A 16,880-nucleotide genomic window follows, 5' to 3' on the forward strand; every position below is an offset into this window, starting at 1 on the left:
AAGTCATGGGTATGGTCACGTGGAAATTTTTAGAGACCCTCCACTTCGTCAGCTCATAATTTGTGAAATTTTTTACTTTTTTTAGTTTTTAATTTTTTTTTGTACTCTTCTAAAATTAACAAATAACTAATAAAAAAATGGATAGTAAAAATATTCATTGCCTTTTTTTTACAACACTTTAAAAATTACCTGAAATTCATGCTTCTAGCCCAGAATACCCCCTTAAAGCAGCATGTTCAGGGTACAAATATTCTTGCTTAAAAATCCTTATTTATGATGTATTTTGCAGTCTTAGTAAATGCTTTTAGATAAAATATAAATAATTTTCATTTTCGTTTCAGATAGCAGTTTTGTAATAATTAAAAATTTTGATAGGTGGCAACGCTTTGTCCGAAAAATTCGAAATGAGCTACTGTCGCAGATAATTCTCTCATTATTTGTTTAAATATCTTAAATTTATTAGTTTAAACATTTATACTTTTTCGATAGGTGGCAACACAATGCACAATAAATTCCAAATGTAGTACTGTCGAAGATAATTCTCTCAATATCTTCCTAAATATCTTAAACTTCGCTAATTTCTTGTAATATTTCACTCAGTTTTACTACTTTCAAACAGTTGGCAACTCTATTATTTAGTATATATTTGTGTTAAAGACTATCCAATAGTTTCCGCAGAATTTTCTTTTAATGTCGTTCAACTGATAATGAAAATTTACAATATATTTGAAAGCTATAAGTTTTTAAGTAGTTGGCAACTCTATTCGAAAGTATATTTTATTTTAAGAATTTCTGAATATTTAACAGAAGTAAATGGTACTAACGAGAGTTCATAAATTGAGTGAGAAAAAAGTCAAAAAAGTGGGAGAAATTCTTTGGAAAGGTCTTGAGAATTAAAAAAAAAAACATTTTGATTTAGTATCTAGTTTTAAGTTTTAGATTTATGTTTTTGAAGAAAAACTAATTTCCAATAAAAAAATTTTTTTTATTAATAATGAAACATTAAAAAATCGAAAAATATTTTTAGAACTTCAAATACTCTCTGGACCCTGATGTGGTATTTCACGATGCGTTATTTTTATATGGAAATGGCAACTCTACGCGAAATATTTAATATGTCATATCAAGGACTCTGTGTGTTATTTCCCGATGTGTAATTCTTTTATACAGATGACAACTCTACGTTAAATATTTAATATTTCCTCTTCTTCATTGCTAGGACTTTCTGAATACTTCTTCTTTACTGGTGTAGAACACGCTTACGCTGTTATATCTCAAAGAAGAAAACAGCTTCGGCTGAATATTGAATACTTACCGGAAGGAAATTGCTACTAGACGGATAGTCAAAGAAATTACTGACAAAAATCTCAAAATTTTAAAAATGCGATAAAGTCTTTGAAGTTGGAACTCTTCTCGTAATTGAAGATTTTCCTTCCCACAGGTTTTTTTTTTAATTTTTAAATTTGTATAGGTGGCATTTTGCTCGAAAATATATTTTAATAAAACCTCTTCGAATAGTTTTCGATCGGTTTGTGTTTCCATAAGTTTTTTTTTAATTTTGAGATTTTTGTAGGTGACAACTTTGCTTGAAAATATATTTAGATGAAGCTCTTCGAATAGTTTTCGATCGGTATGTGTTTCAAACTATAATATAACTACATATTGGTGAAAACTCTGCTCTAAATATATTAAAATGAAAGGTTACGCGAACATTTTTGACCGATTTGGGTTCTAAACTACATATAATATAGCTACAGAGAGGTGAGATTTTTCGATTAGGGTTCCACACTATAATATAGCTATATATATATAGCCTAGAATATATATGAAAATGAAACATTTTTCTACCGATTTGGATTACAAACTACAATATAACTACAGATGCATGACCACTCTGCCCCAAAGCCTTTTAAAATGAAAGATTACTCGAACAATTTGCGACTGATTGCAGTTCCAATCTATAAAATGGGCATAAAAAAGTGGCAACTCTGTGCCAAAATATATCCGAACGAAAGCCTCCTCGAACAATTAGCGACAAGTTGAGGTTTTAAACTATAATACCTTAAACTTTTACTTCTTAAGAGAGTTTAAACCGCATCAATGATAAAGCTTCGTCATTATTATGGTGCCAATCAGGCACACTTTCTTAAGATATCAGACTGTAAATATGCGTGACTAGATAAGAACACACTCAACCGCAAAAAGTGCACCTCAAACCACACTGCTTACGGCAAGTTATTAAGAGCCTTATGAAATAACTTATATCACTCAGTTCATGAGTGAGTAAATTGACTGACTGCCTTTTTACGGCTTAAATGGCTTCGGTCATAAAAAGATCTTAATCGGTTTCTTTATTTAAAGTGGCAACTATGCAGGTTTAAACAAGCACGTATCTACCTAAAATAACTTGTTGACACAAGTTGTTGTTATTGTTGTAGTTTGTTTTACTAATTTTACGCTTGTCAAAAGTGTGAAATCCGTAATTAAGTAATAAATAAGCTATAAACGAATTTAGCGAACAAGTTGAAAGCAAGCACGAACAAACGAAATTTACAAAAACACACACATACAAAAGTAAATAACAAACAACCGAAAAGTCGAAAGAGAAAGGTAAATATGCAAATATGAATGACCTTGTCACGAAATGCAAAACAATTGATTTGAAACAATTCATTTCGAAGTGTTTAAAGAAAGTTGTAGATGATTTATTTTCATGATGTGTTGGAGTAGTGAAATCGTGACTTATTATGATTTTTGATATTGATAAATGAGTTGTTGGTATAAAAATGGTAGTATTGCTCGTAGGTAACTGGTAGTATAACCGGTAGCTACGGAAATTGATGAGAAATTATGGAAAAATTGTAGTGAATTTAAAACTAATTTAGTGTGACTTCGTCAATGAAGTAAGTAACTTCAGGCCATTAGTAGACATCTGAGTGCATTTTTAGTTGACAAAAGGACTCAAGAAGTGCTCATTATCTAATTGGCAGACATGTCATCAAACAAGGAACACCATTTAATGACTATTGTAGAAGCTGTCAGGTCAAAAAAGGTCAAAACACTATCATCTATGTAATTGCAAGGCTTTCTATAGAAAATAATCGCCATCATCGGTCGAGGGATTCTTAACGATCTTTCGGAAGTTGCGCAGATAAAAATTTTAGCCACACAACAGTTCTCATAAACCTACATTTTTCAAATTAATGATGGAAGGAATAAAATTTTTGATAATCATTTAAATTTTTACGCCACTAAGAACATTTTCCACAAAGAAAGGTTTTTTTCGCAATTCGTCATTTTATCACAATTCTAATTTTTTACTATTCCGTCGGTTATTACCTGTAGCCATCTATAGTTATAATAGCTGTTTGGTTTTTGGATTTGAGATACTTCTAAGCAGAAAGTTTTTCCTCGCCAATAGACCCTTTCTAGTTAGAACCTACTGGAGATCGGCTACGGTATCAAGGGAGTCCAAAAATTTTCAAAGTGAATCGCTGATTATTAAAGTACATTAAGTTTCGTAAATGAGAGATTTCTTTTATGTAATATATAAGGCCTCTTCAAAACACTTCACAAAAAACGAGTATTTTCTGTGTAAAGTGTATTGGAACCAACGTTAACGAAAATTTTTAGTATGAAATTGCTGTGCTTAACGGTTTTGAACTTTGCTAATAAGTATAGACATCTACCCTTGAACGGTTTTTTGCCACTTTCCTCTCTAATGCCTTTACAGCATTTCTCAAATTCATACTGGTGTTAGATTACATTTTTGGCGCTCATAACAAACCGATTAAAGAGGGAAGGTACTGTTTTTAATATAATGTATAATGGGTAATTCAATTAGCGGTACTTTTTTCAATAGCCTTTTTAGGACAGATCACGCGTGAGTCGTGTCAAGCTGTCATGTTATTTTTAAGTAAGACCTGACATTTTTATATTTGAAAGACTCTTCCTAACGTCCTATCGCAACGACCTTGCTACTGTGGGCTCATATTTGGCAGTTGGTAAAATTAGTAAGGCCATTTCTCTATTAATAAAAAAAATTCCTAACAATTTTCTTTTCTACCTTTCCTGGAAATACGCCTTCATATTACTAAAAAATCGCTAATCGTTTATTGCACTAACAACAACGTAAGTTTGTTGTATTTTATCAGCGTCTAGCGCTTGTTTATAAATATTTATAGCATTGCGCACGTGATAAGCAACGGCTAATACGAGACAATATTGCTGAGCCGCTTACACACGCCGACCAAAGTAGGTATATGAGTGTGACGTTTGCTTTTTTCGCTCAAAATATTTTCACGCTTGATCTCATCTCAGCGTTTTGCTGTAGTTTCCCAGCCACCGTCCGTTCCATTAGCATCACTATAAAAATCTTTAATCATTTATAATCGGAAGTCGAACCGCACGCAGAGTGCTTCCCCAATGCTGATGGTCACTAGCTAACATAGTTCAAAGTCATTGAGAATTCGAAACTATGACGTTTTTGCTAATAGTTGCTCATAAATAAATGCATACGTATTTTACATATAAACATACATAAGTATATACCATATACATATATATATATATATAAATTCTCAATTCAGCGGCCGGCAAATCTGCACTTTAGTTATTGTATAGTTTGTTAAATTAGTTTGTTTTTCGAAAAAAAAATTTATTATACTAAAATGCATATCTTTAAATAAACGAATGCCTATTAATTTATGCATTTATAAGACTAGGCAAATAAAGCGATTTTATTAGACAAGTTTGCATATGAACTTATGACAAGCACTGTCATAAAGATTGCCGAAGTTCAAGCGAAAGTTATGAAACTAACGTGAGTGTAAGATTACTTAGTGAATATTACAACGTGATAAGCTATTTAGGTAATATTATTTATTTTCATTTGTTGTATTGTTCATATTACCGAGAATATCCTAATACTACCGAGAATTGAGAATTTCAAGTATTAGATACTAAATTCAAGTATAGTAATATCCAAGTATATATTGCGTATATGAAAACTCTCAGAAGTTGTGTGATGATACTTGTCTATCAAGATATAAGTTTTGCACAGTCCATAATACTTAGCATATCTCGGTAGTATACCGAGAATTGAAAATTTTAAGTACCTACTATATAGTTGTATATTGTATAGTACTTCAGTACCCGGAAGTCTTCAGAAGTTGGCTGATGATGCTTGTCTGTCATGATATATTTTTTGAATAATCTATAGTAGTATCCAAGCCTATATTGCGTATGTAGAAATTCTTAGAAGTTGACTGATGATACTTGTCTATCATTGATAGTTTTGAACAGTCCATATTACTTAGAATGTCCTAATACTACCGAGAATTGGAAATTTGAAGTACTAAATACTTATAGTATTTGACACTTGTGGATACTTGAGTGCCCGGAATGCTGCTGATACTTGTCTGTGATGATATATTTTTTGAACAGTCTTTGAGATTATTCTGACGTTTCATAAAAATTAAAGTTTTTAGGTCTCGACTCAAACAAGCATCAGGTCTTGTTAACGTCCGGTGTTTAATGATTGATTTTTTAATATTATTGCCAGTTTCAAAGTAATTGCATGCCATTTCTCATTAAGGGTTGAATTGAATTGAATTGAATTGAACTTTTTTATTGTCTTATTAAATTTTACAACACCTCCAGAATATTGTGCTAAATTCAAGTTGATCCGAGTAATAGTTTCGGTGATACAGTCTTGAGAACTTGTGCGCTCGGGGCTAGCTAAGCTAAGTGCGCCGTCTTTAAACGAGTTTTTCTTGAAACTGTGTTTTTGAAGTCGGTTGTCAAGATGTCTCCGGAACTACTCAACCGATCTTCATAAAATATTCCCAAAATTGTAAGGAGAAATACTTCCGACGTAAGTTTTCTTGGTTGCAAATAAATCCTGGTCGGTTCGTGAGATCGAAAGTTTACAGCTTTGCAAAAAAGTTTCATATTATCATTACTTCTATAAGAACCATCTTTCTCTTGACTCTTCCTTTGAAAAAAATTTTATGGCAGTCAGGTTCTATAGGCACGATTTTTTATGAAGTCTTTACTTCCTTTGGCTCATGACGTCATGAACCAATGTAATTCACTGTCAAATGTTATCCAAGAAGGGTAACGGAACAAAATTGGCGTAATTTCTATTTCAATCATTCTTAGGTCTATAGTAACTACGATTTCTTGAACATTTTGGTTTCTTAGGTAATTCTATTATATTCGATCTGATATCAGGTGTTATAGATACCTATCAATCAGCTGGGAATTGACGAATCGAACATTACATAAGAATCAAAAATATACAAAACAAAGAGAGAGAGAAATGCCTTTAAAGAGGGAAACTCTCTCATATCGTTGTTGTCTTACAACTGCTTTCTTAAAGACAGTCTAATTCAAATTAAAATTGCACATTGATCGTTAGAACTATTTCATAGACCCTCAGAGCATGAAATACTCCCATCGCATGCAATTTTTTCTACACTTAACTGTGACTAAAATTTAAATCCATTACTCACATTCATACTAAATACTGACCACTTAATTATAGTGCGACGAACTTAAACCTCCAATGCATAATTCACAGAATCTGTGCACTAGCTTAGTAATAGGTGCGTTTAACCGCATTTCTGATTTTAGAACTTGTGAAATAATTAGACGTACGCAATTCATGGGATTTTGTTTTCCTTTTTTAGGTAAACTCAAAGTTAGTTAGCCAGTCACGCGCTCGAACAGCTTGTGCTCGTGCGACTTGCCACATATGGACAAAACTCACTTACGCAACCGCAAGTATGTACATACTTACGTAAGTGGAAGTAACAGAACCACCGAAGATCCGTAACTGGGGCATGGCAACCACTTTACAACACTATTAGCAACTTGTTGTTGTAAATTTTGTACGCTAGCTGTCCGTTAGCGCTGGCCTGACCAGCTCAACGCTCTTTAAATTGGCCAAGATGCAAATGACGATTTTTAATTGGTAATGTTGGCGCATAGCAAGCGGCACAGTGTTGTGGCATTATTGAAATTCGGAAAAAATTTATGTGGGTTTTTTAAAAAATATTTGGATATGACAAAGTAAATGAAATAGTATAAAGACATGAAAGCGGTTTTAAGAAAACTTAAGCAGGATTTGTTTTTTAATGTTGCCACCTGTATTGATTTTTTTCTACCATTAAATAGACAAATAAAATAATACATTATAAAGGGACTAAAGTGATTTTAAAATAATTTTCGATGTACATTTTTTTTCAAATGTTGCCACCTGTCTAGATTTTTTTTGTAAACTTTTCTGCCATTATTTGGACACAATAAATAAATAAATCAATATCTCAAAGAGACAAACGAGGTTTTAAAATAATTTTTGCAGCAAGTTTGTTTAGAAATGTTGCCACCGGTCTAGAAATTTGTTTTTTTTTTTCTACCATGAATTATATAAAATAAAGTAAAAAATAGAAAGACACTAAAGAGGGTTTAAAATAATTTTGCAGACAATTTTTTTTTTTAATGTTGCCATCTGTTTAGAAAATTATAATTAAAAATATTGAAATTAAATTTTTCAAACATTAAACAGACAAAATACATTAAATAGAATATTAAAATGAGACTAAATTGGTTTTATATAATCCCTGTAGAAAATTTTGTTTAAAAATGTTGCCACATCTCTAGAAACTTTTTGATTACATTTTAATTTAAATTTCTTCCACAAATTAGCCAAAAAAATAAATTAAATATTATTAAGAGATTAAAGAGGTTTTGAAAAAATTTTTGTAGAAAATTGTTTTAGAAATGTTGCCACCTGTATTGAAATTTTTAAATACATTTTTCTAATATTCATTTGAGAAAAAAATAAAAAATATTATAAAGATGTTAAAGAAGGTTTAAAATAATTTCAGTAGGAAAATCTTTTAGAAATGTTGCCATATGTCTGGAAAATTTTCGATTTTTAAGTAATGTTTCGAGCCATTAATTAGACAAAACACATTCAATATTAAAAAGAGGCTCAAGAGGTTTTAAAATAATTTCGTTGGAACATTTTTATATATATTGCCACCTGTTTAGAAACTGTTTGTACGTAGTACATTTTTCTAATATTCATTTCAGAAACTAAATTAAATATTATAAAGTGGTTTAAAATAATTTCTTTAGGAAATTTTGTTTATAAATGTTGCCACCTGTTTAGAAACTTTTTGTTTAAATTTTGCTAACATTAATTTGACAAAATAAATTGAATATAATTAAAATACTAAATAAGTTTTAAATAATTCCGTTGGAAAATTTTTGTAAATGTTGCCACCTGTTTAGAAAATTTTGTATAAATTTTTCTACTATTCATTTGTGAAAATAAATTTCGTATTAAAAAAATGTTAAGGAAGATTTAAAATAAGTTTTTTTGAAAAATCTTTTAGAAATGTTGCCATCTGTTTAGAATTTTTTGTAGATTTTTCTGCCACTAATTATACAAAATAATTTAATATTATAAATAGATTAAAAATGTTTTAAAATGATTATCAATTTTTTTTTTAAGTTGCCACCGGTCTGGTATTTTTGTAATATTTTTTTGGCTTTTTTGTTGTATGAATTTTATTTATTATTTTGATAATAATAATTATATTAAACTTAATTTATCTTTTGTTGTTTTTGTAAATTTTCATTCCAACTTTTATTTTATGTGCATATTTGCTCATCTTCAGCCCACTGTGCAACGCTTTACTATCGATACAGGTATGCATCGCCCGTCAGCTGTGTTAAGTCCACTAATTAATCAGCTGGCAATAACTCGGCAAGTAAGCCAGCCGTAATAGCATTAAATTATGCACACACTTATAAATTACCAAACACAACAAATAAAAAAAAATAAAACAGAAAATAAAAGTATATAAATAAAAGGCCGCCAATAAAACAGTGACAAAGTCGAAATTATAAAATAGTCCACAAATCATTTTCGATTGTTTTGTGATGATTTGGTTTGTTTACTTTTGAGTTATGTAGTCGGTATTTGTGACTTTTGGGCACATACTTTTAATTACTTATATATGTACGTATGATATATAAACATATGTATATACAAACATGCCTTTAGTTGCTGTTGTCGTCAAGTTATGCAACTTGCTCGGAATTTGCCGGCACTCAAAAAACCCCAAAAAAAACTTGCAGCTTTTCATCTCTTTTTGATTACTTTTGTTGTCGAATTTATTACTGAACACATAACAACAACAACAGTAATAACAGAAATTGTTTATTTTGATTGTTTGTCTTGCGGCGGCTTAAACTATGATTTCTAGCTTGTTAATTGTCGACCATTACTTGCTGTTGTTGATCTTTGAGTGGAGATATCAAAAATTGAAAATGAAATAGGAAGCGGGCAACATACTATACATACATACATACAATATGTAGTGGCTTAAAACACATCCGTGATTTTGGGTTTTGGTTGTTTTTCGCAGTTTTGTTTAGCGTATGTATGGTGTGTATGTGTGCGTGTGTGCTTATTTTGAAAATTACTTCCGTAAAGTCAAAGTTTGAAAATTCTAAGGCTATGTTTTGGAAATATGTACGCGATCAGCAGATAAGCTTGTAATTTCCTTCTAATGCGAAATTGGCTGGTAATTACTGTCAATCAATCAATTTTATTAATCTTTTTTCTTTAGTGTAATTTTCGAGAAATAACCCCAAAATTGATTTTTTTATTAGGTAAAAAATCGCAGAATGAGCTCTTGTCAGGTATTGTTTCAAATTATCATTGCTATGATGCTTAATTTTAAATGGGTGCGTTCTTATGAAAATTTCTGAACTAAAATTAATTAAAATTAATTAAATAAAACCTTCGAAAATCTCTCAATAATAAAATAAATTATATATTGCCATAGTACCCTTTACAGCTGCATATTTTAATGCCTAAAAGAGTAAAAAACGATATTTATCTTGTATTTAAACGGTCAATATATATGGCTATATGCTATAGTATTTCGATCTGAGCAATATTTTTGGTGATAGCAGCAATATCTCAACAAATAATCTGTACCAAATTTCGTGACGATAACTTTTGAAATAAAAAAGCTTTCTATATAAGGACTTGAGTTTGACCGATCAGTTTCTATGGCAGCTATATGCTATAGTGTTCCGATCTGAACAATATTTTCGAAAATAGTAGTCATATCAGAGATAATAATTTATGTCAAATTTCGTGACGATAGCTTTTGAAATAAAAAAGCTTTCTATATAAGGACATGAGTTTGACCGATCAATTTGTAGGGCAGCTATATGCTATAGTGTCGCGATAGGAACAATATTTTTGAAGATAGTATAAATTTCTGAAAAAATAATTTATACCGAATTTCGTGATGATAACTTTTGAAATAAAAAAGCTTTCTATATAAGGACTTGAGTTTGACCGATCAGTTTGTAGGGCAGCCATATGCTATAGTGTTCCGATCTAAACAATATTTTCAGAAATAGTAGTCATATCTGAGATAATAATCTATACCAAATTTCGTGACGATAACTTTTGAAATAAAAAAGCTTTTAATACAAGGACTTGAGTTTGACCGATCAATTTGCTTGGCAGCTATTTCAGAAATTGTACCGACGCTTCTTATAATAATTTTTGTTAAATTTTGTGAAGATGCCATGTCAGATATACACGTTTTTTTATACAAGAACTCGATTCTGATATCTATAAATTTCAGCCTAATACTGAGGAGCTACTACTTGAAAGACAGAATCTGCTGCATAAAACTTCTGAAGAACCATGACACTTGAAGATAACGTCAGGAGAGATCAAGGGGGCAGGGGCAATTCTCAGCCCAGACCCCTGGAAGGTCAGTTTGGTATATTAAACCTCGAACTTGCCCGACGATGCGTACCTAGTGAGCTATGCAGACGATATCTATGCCAATCTTCGTGAAGATATCTCGCCAAATAAACAAATTTCCCATAAAAAGTCTTGATCTCGATACCTACATTCTAATGGTGAGGAGCTGCCACTTGAAAGACAGAATCTTGCTGCATAAAATCTCTGACAAAGTCCCGTCAGGAGCTTTAGAGGTATCAATTCTCGGCGCAGCCCCCTGAAAAGGCCAGTTTGGTGGATTAATCCTCCAACACGCCCGACGATACATACCTAGTGAGCTATGCAGACGATATCGCCGCGATAATCACTGCCCGAGATACCGAAGATGTACACAGAAAGTTAAGCCAGGTGATGATTAGAGCGCAAATATGGCTTGACTTGTGAAGTCACTGCACTGCCACAGAAAAAACCTAGCTGGTATTGTCAACAAAGGAGCATATTCTTATAATAATAGACATGAGGACAACAACAAAGACTCTAAGAACACCAAAGATTGTCAATTATTTGGGTGTAAGATTAGAACCTAAGCATATCCACTGAGCACAAATCCAACTCACTATGGAAAAGGCGTCTAACTTTCACACTTAGCAGGCTGTTGACCAACATCGAAGGACCGGATCAAGAAAAACAGAAGTTTCTAATGTTATGGGCAGACTAATTGAAAAATTATAATCGACTGAAGCCTCTAGAAAAGGATTTTGTTTTGCACAGCTGCACTGAGGACAGTATCGCCCTATCGTAGAGTTTCAGTAGAGGCTGTATCCGTAATATGGAAACCATCAAACAATTAGCTTACTAATATTTGAAAGAAGGAAAACGTGGACTTTGAAAAAACAAGGAATAAATGACATCGCCACAAAAGAGGGCAAATTTGCTAAGAACAGAGACACCAAGGTCGATGGACGACCAAGCTAATCAAAAATAGAAATATGGTCCAGCAGGAAATGGATTATTACTTATGCTAAGCAGATATTATTCGGTCACGGATAATTAGACAATTTCTATGTATATAAAATGGGAAAAGCCGAAAAGTCGGCTTGTATATATAACGATGTCTTTCTTACCATTCCGACGACAGTTGGGTCAACGTACCATAGCCGGAACTGACCCGGGTTTCTTCTGTCAACTCTTCATAATTATGCATTTACATTAACAACAAAACGCTAATCACACGTTTTTCAAGTGCATACGCTGACAGAGCTCCTCACTTTCGACGGTCTCCTGAACACTTCAAAACGCGGTAAACTGGGAGACCGTGAAAAATTACATGGAAAACCAAATACTATTAAAAAAGCGGGACCTCTATGCAGATAATGATATCAACATACGTCTTAAGACGAGAAATATGGAATGTCACCCTGAAGAAATGCGAAAGTGATACCAGGGTGGACAAAGGTTCCCTAGAGAAGTGTTTTTTAGTGATCTGCAAGCGGTGAAATCGGAAGAAATATTACAAGCAAAGTACACCAAAAAATTAAATTCAGCAAGTTATTGTCTTTTCTCATTTAATATAAATATTTTTAAATAAAAAAGTTTCTACAACTTAAAAACAATTTAAAAAAAAGTAAAGAAAAATATTTTCAATTAATATTTATTTCTTTTTTGTTAAAAAAAACTGGTTTTTAATAATTTATATACTCATATTTTTCAATCTTTCTTGTATCTTTTTTATATGGATGGCTGACAGTGCTTTTTATTTCAACTGGAAACTTTTTAAGTAATAAAAGAATGCAAATAAGCACAGATTTCTGAATATGCATTAAATATAAATAAGACTTTTATATATTGCGAACAATATATTTTAAGATTATTGCTATTTTAATTTTCTCTTGAATAATTATTTTTATTTTTTATGTCTAGAAAGTGAGTAGTACTCAGTAGGAAACCTCGGAGGGACTAAAAAAATATATATAAATGAGATGAGTCGATTTTGTCATGTTTGCCTGTCTGTCAGTCCATTCATCCGTCTGTATATCCATGAACTAGTTCCTCAGTATTGGAGATATCGATCTGACAAAGCTGTTCATTTGTCGGAATCGATATCGGAATATAGCTGCCATACAAAATAAGCAGTCGGAATCAAGTTGTTATTCATATGTCTAGGCCATTCAGCCTTCAAGAGTTGTTCGAAGCAGTGGACCCTAGAGAAATACCTTAGGTATTGGAACATTAGCAACACAGGGCATACCACAAAGTTACTTTGGGGTAGTGTTGATGTTGGACAGATCAAAAAGCTCATAGGGAGCTTAGCAGCATTGTAGGGGTCATCAGAAGGCAACTACCCTTAAGATTCTAACTTCATAAAATAGGAAAAATTTATTCGGCGGAATGCATGGAATGCGCGGAGTATTGTAAAACGCAGAAACATTATCTATACGAATGCCCAGCCTTCAGCCGGTTACTCCGATTTAAGCGACATTAGGCAGCTGTGGTGGAAAAGAATCAGGTCTGTTACCAATTCTACACAGTTGCAAGATAAAGCTTCACGAAGTTTGGCATAAGTAGGTAGGTAGGTAGGCAACGAATAATGCTTCAACTCAATGGAAGAGGAGTTAAAGCAGTAGCATGTGCAGACGATATTCATGGTATTAGGTCTGTTTCCATCCGCAATCGATTAGGTCAAAGAAAGAGCTGTACGAAGTTTAAACCTAAAAAAATGGACCGTAAAAAATGGGCGATAAGTTAATACTAGTAAGACGGAATTAATTATTTATTCACTAATAAAACCAAAATAGCTCAATTCATCTTCCATCATTAGGTGGTACTAGAATTGCTTTGTCCAAAGCGACAAAATATCAGGGATCGAACTGAAACTGGGTTTTAAAACCTAACCTAGGCATCATTAGACCAATTCTTGAATACTATGTTAATCCAAACCGAGGGATCAAAAAAGGATAGCGGAGTAGAGGTTGAGGTATACTCTGCTGATCCTGATGTCACTTTCTTCATCCGTCTACCAAATTTAACTCATATACAGATAGCCAGCCGGCATTGCTAGCCTTGCCGTCGCTAAAGGTAAATACAATATGATCAACAAAGGTATGAAAGCTTTAAGTTCACTGACTGTTCAACTCCACTTGTGCATAATTTGAGTTCCCGTTGAAAAATGCATTTTCGATAACGAAAAAGCAGACAAGTTGTTCAAGTCAGAAGCCTTTCTAGACAAAATTGAGGCGGATACAACACTGTTACCACTAGGAATGAACATAAGGAAGTTAAATATGCAATTTGAAGGAATAGCTCAGAACAGATGGAAATCTGTAACCAAATGCAAGTTATCGGAGAGAGTGGCGGGTGGCTGAATTTTTAAGGGTTAGAGATGGAATATCTCGATTTCGTTAACACTAAATAGCTCATAGCACATTTGGCACGTTTTAATTTACGATATTTCTTTGCTTTGGGTCATTTCGAAATTTGCCCCGAAAGATTGCAAAAATTTCACAATTCTATAACGATTTTTTATTTGCTTTTTCAGACATAAAAATCACAAAAACAATAATAAATACATTTTTTACAACTTTATCGTAAAATTAAATATTTCCGTGACTAAATGAGTGCAAAGATTTTTCGCCAATCATGTGATGCTCATATAAATTACGAGTTCGTTAAGCAATATACGATTATGAACTACACATTTGTTTTTGTGTTTTGCGTTTTTTCGCCTAAATCGTTTTATTGCCTAGAGTACAGCACGAAATTTGCCATTCATACAAATGGCATTCAGCTGATGCGTACACCTTGTCGGCTAAGTAACCAAACGGTCGAAGATGGTTGCCTACACAAACTGTTATTCAAATACATATGTAGAAGTTCAAGAAATTCAAGTGAGCGTGCAGTTGCACTGTCCCCATCAAGACTGTACATGACTACCGTTTCGCGCTGTAAAACTTATCGAAATCTTATCACTAAAATTTGTATGTCTATAATATCCGTCTTATCTCTAACATACGCAGCTTATCTTTAGCTAATTTTGATTATAAAGTAATTAGATTTTGCTTACTCTTTAGTTTGGTGAGGTGTTTTTTGAAGGCCGCGTCAAATGCTGCTGGCGCGTGAAGACACTATATTGTTTTGTTATGTTATGCTGTGTTTTTTTAGAAAAATGTTTACAGATTTATTAAAAAATCATTGATTTTTCGAAAAAGTTTTCAAAATTATTTTAAAAAATTTTGAAACTCTTTTTAATTCTCTTTTAAGAAAAATTATACTTTTTTATAGATTTTAAAATTATTTAATTTTTTTCGGAAAGGAGTTGTTTTAAAATTTTCAAATTTTTAAAACATTTTATAATTTTATATGATTGTTTTGTAATATTTTTCTGCTTTTCTAAAAATAATATTTTCAGGTTCAAAATTGTTTCGAAAAAGTTTTCAAAATTATTTTCAAAAATGCTTTAAAAAATTTTGAAATTTTCTTAAAATTCCTTTTATGGAAAAATTATTTTTTTAAAGTTTTTAAAAACTTTTCACATATTTCGAAAAGTAGTTGTTTTAAAAATTTTCAAATTTTTTTTTAATATTAAATCATTTTCTATATTGTTTTGTATTACAAAATTTTTTCAGCTTTTTTTAACAAAACATTTTCAGGCTCAAAATTATTTTCAAGAATGTTTTAAAAAATTTTTAAACTTTTTGAAAAAAAATTTCATTTATAGAAAAATTATGCTTTTTGTTTGATTTTAAATATACCGACTTTTTTCAAGAAGTAGTTTAAAACTTTTCGAACTTTCAAAACTTTTTAAATGATTTGGAAAAAATGTCGAAACTTTTTCGAAAAATTTTTATTTTAAAATTTGCGAACTTTCAATTTTCATTTTAAAATTTGCGAATTTTAATTTTTTTTAAATTTAAATGTTTTTCGAAAAATTGTTTGTTAAAAATTTTTGAATTAAAAAAATGTTTGAAAAAAAATTCTACGTTTTAATTTTTGTTTTATTGTTATTTTTTTTGCGCTCAAACAATGTTTAATTTTTTCAGTCACTGCTTAATACCTTGTTTCACAATTAATTTATTTTAAACTGTTTGGTTTTTCAAAAAAAAAAAAAAAAAATTTTTATAATCTAAATTTTTTGGTTTCAATATTATCAATTATTGAAACTTATTACACGCTTTTTCACTTTTAAACTTATTTTTTGAAATTTTGTTTAAGCTTTAAAAGTTTTGAAAGCTTAATAATTTTCAAAATTAAGATTTTTAAACTGTAGTCAATACTTTATAAATATTTTGGTACTTTTTATACACAAACACTTATTTAGGGTTTTGTTTCTTTGTTAACAGGTCTATTAATTTTTTTCACTTTCAAAATATTTTTTCGAAACCATGTTTTCTTATTTTGCAAAACTACAATTTTAACTTTCGTAGTTTAAATTTTTTTAAAATTATTAATTTTAAAATTTAATTTTTGAAAATTGTTTATTGTTTGTAATTATTAACTCGAAAATTTATTTTTTTAAAACTTTTTATTTTGTGTAATTTTTACCTTTAAAATTTTCTTTTTCAAAATCGTTTTCTGAATAAGTTCACAAAAAATCCTTTTCATTACACTTTTAATGTGACAGTTATTGTCTTTCCTGTTTCGCTTACTTTTTGAATTTTAATTTTCAGTAAATTTTTTATTTTTATTTTTTTTGTATTGACCCGCGAACCGCGCTTGTGGCCGTTTAACAGGCAACTAAGTTTCGCTTAAAGCAGGTTCGTTGTATTTGAGGCAAAACGTCCGTCGCTTGCTTGCTGCCAATTTTTTTGTTGTTCATACTTGTTTTGCTGCTTTTCGTCTCTTAGGCGTTTTCAGCTACTTATCTGCCGATTGCCTTTATGTTGTTGTGATTGCTTTTGTATTGTTTTTATTTTTATTTGCCATTTTTACTGTGTCAAACTGTAATCGCGATCGGCACACGGCAAAGATACCGGCGCGCGCGCAGTATGCGTCGCTGCTGGCAATGACGCGCGCGCAAGTGTAGCGCTGTCGCTTACAACGGCGAATTGTAACTTTACGCGTTTGCGCCTGTGAGCGCCAGATCGCTTAGTGGCAA

At 31.4% G+C, this 16,880-nt stretch overlaps 1 protein-coding gene across 3 annotated transcripts in view; it reads right to left on the reverse strand.

The window, feature by feature from the left end:
• Positions 1-16,507, reverse strand: part of LOC126752315 (uncharacterized) — a 40,358-nt gene extending 23,851 nt beyond the window's left edge. The window contains exons 1-2 of one of the 3 annotated variants that reach the window (XM_050463030.1): positions 16,432-16,507; positions 14,850-14,933 (exon numbers count right to left, since the gene is read on the reverse strand). The gene's annotated coding sequence lies outside the window, so the exon portion shown is untranslated. Of the gene's footprint in view, positions 1-14,849; positions 14,934-16,327 lie in introns of all 3 variants that reach the window. The other 2 variants (XM_050463027.1, XM_050463031.1) reach the window with 2 other exon arrangements.
• Between the last annotated feature and the right edge of the window lie 373 nt (positions 16,508-16,880).

The sequence above is a fragment of the Bactrocera neohumeralis genome, chromosome 3 (genome assembly GCF_024586455.1).
Source record: "Bactrocera neohumeralis isolate Rockhampton chromosome 3, APGP_CSIRO_Bneo_wtdbg2-racon-allhic-juicebox.fasta_v2, whole genome shotgun sequence".
Classification (NCBI taxonomy): Eukaryota; Metazoa; Arthropoda; class Insecta; order Diptera; family Tephritidae; genus Bactrocera; species Bactrocera neohumeralis.